The sequence below is a fragment of the Austrofundulus limnaeus genome, unplaced genomic scaffold, assembly GCF_001266775.1.
Source record: "Austrofundulus limnaeus strain Quisiro unplaced genomic scaffold, Austrofundulus_limnaeus-1.0 Scaffold0, whole genome shotgun sequence".
Taxonomy (NCBI): domain Eukaryota; kingdom Metazoa; phylum Chordata; class Actinopteri; order Cyprinodontiformes; family Rivulidae; genus Austrofundulus; species Austrofundulus limnaeus.
Window position 1 is genome coordinate 1172087 of NW_013952402.1, and position 2337 is coordinate 1174423.

The window sequence follows — 2337 nt, forward strand, 5'->3', positions numbered from 1 at the left end:
CAACACAATAAATTAAGTGTGGAACAATTATTGCACTATACAACATAAACAGTGCTTTATCATTGAATAAGTCCTTTACTTTGTATAATACTGCAATGGATTGGGCTATTTTTGTTCTCAAATGATTTATGTGAGGTCTCCATGTCAGTCCCTTGTCAATGATGACACCCAGAAACTTCACCTCACGACTCTACAGATCTCGACACCATCAACACTAAATGGAACATCAACAGTTTTCTATTACTAAATATCACATAATAAGTCTTATCTAAATATAATGATAATTTATTAAGTCTAATCTAGGTTATAGTATTTTAGCAAATTCTGTTTGCATCATTACAAACATCCGTTCTACATTTTTTACAAAAAAAAGTAGTATCTGCAAATAAAACACATCTGAACAACCCTGACACATTTACTAAATAATTTACATATAAAATAAATAACTTTGGCCCAAGTACAGAACCTTGAGGCACTCCACATGTGATATTATCCAATTCAGATCTTATCATTTATTTGTACAAACTGTTTTCTGTCCTTTAAATAACTAGACACACACTGTAGTGCTGGTCCTCTAATACCGTATTTGTTCAATTTTTCAAGTAGAATGGTGTGGTCAGTGGGGTCAAAAGCTTTAAGTCAACATAAATACTAGCACAGTACTGTTTTTGATCGACAGCAGTTGTTGTTTGCTCTATAAAATCCATGAGAGCCATTGATGTGGAATTATTTGCTCTAAACCCATACTGACTGCTACTTAAAATATTTTGTTATCAATAAATTGATCTAATCTTGTCACAAATAATTTCTCTAAAATCTTTSAAAACTGTAGTAACAAAGATATTGGTCTGTAATTGTTGAACAAACATTTCTCACCATTCTTAAAAAGACCTTGGCTACTTTCACATCTGGAAATATACCAGTTGAGAATGATAAGTTACAGATATATGTAAAAGGTTCAATAACATAATTCATTATTTCCTTRACAAACATGTTCATGTCCACCCAGTCTGCTGATCTTTTGTCTGCAAGATTTTTTTTAAATATTCATGATTTCTTCTTTGTCGGTTCCATTAAGGAAAATACTGTTGGTACAACACGTAACTGTGTGATTGACATTATTATCTACTCTTGGTATTTTAGCTGCAAGACTTCGACCAACATTCACAAAATAATTATTAAATSCATTCACAATTTCATTCTGATCAATTTCATTTCCATCTTTTACAAAATGTTGTGAAATGTCTGATCTTGTTTTGTGGCTTTTTTAAGACACTGCTCATTACTCGCCATGTCGCTTTCATACCACTTTTACTTTTACTTAATAAATCACTGTAATATTCCTTCTTACGTTTTCTTATAATCCAAACCAACTTATTTTTATATTTCTTGTTTTTCTCTTCTGACTCTTTTGTTCTTGATTTCAGGAAGTTGTGGTATAGTTAAAAATGATCACATACTGTCTATTCTAATGCTGGTGAAGATTCTCAGTTATCCAGGTCATGATCAARCAAAAAAAGAGTTAAAAACAAAAAGAACTGCTGGACTTTCAATTTTAAATTCTTTTGTCTACACCAATACCAAATTAAGCTAACCACCATTGCCAATTCTACAAAAGACTATAAATAAGTTATTTTTAAACATAAACACCTGAAAATATATATAGTACAGTAGTATATTTAACAAAACCTAAATGCAAATACCAAATCCATGATCCCCACCCACTTGTCAATCATTTGGGGATGGCACCTGGGGTGGCCAGCCAGTAGTCATTTGCCACCCCAGCCACTTCTCTGGCTCCGCCCCTGGAATGAATACATATCACCTGCCATTTTCCCTGCAGGAGTTTTAAACTAAGACCATTTTATGAGTTGAGATGCATTTATAGCTGTTTTGGTCAAATACTGAAAGCTCTGTCAACACTTAAAGTGTCTGTTGAGGACGACTCTCAGCTCAACCARGCCAAATTTTAGCTCAGTAGTTTCAAAACTAAATTGCAGACATTTTCGTGTTTATTATTGATGAGCTGTGGCAGCCATCTTGAAATGGGGGGACTTCAAAAAGTAAAGWGATGAAAATTGATATTTAGTGATCACTTTCTAAGAAATTCATCATCCTGTGGTTTATATGTTACAAACAAATGTTTAAACCTTGTGGCCTCTCGCCTTCAGTGGTTGGCGATAGAACGAGGCTTGGTTTGGTTTTTACACAAAAATAGGACAACCTTGATTGATACAGGCCTGGAAACCACAAGGGGAAAATCAAAATACCAAACACCACCATCAACAATTCATTCTTTCTAGGTCACCACACACACACACACACACACACACACAC

General features: G+C 33.8%; 1 protein-coding gene across 1 annotated transcript in view; it reads right to left on the minus strand.

The window, feature by feature from the left end:
• Positions 1 to 2337, minus strand: part of lhcgr (luteinizing hormone/choriogonadotropin receptor) — a 16174-nt gene that overhangs the window by 8430 nt on the left and 5407 nt on the right. The window lies entirely within an intron of this gene.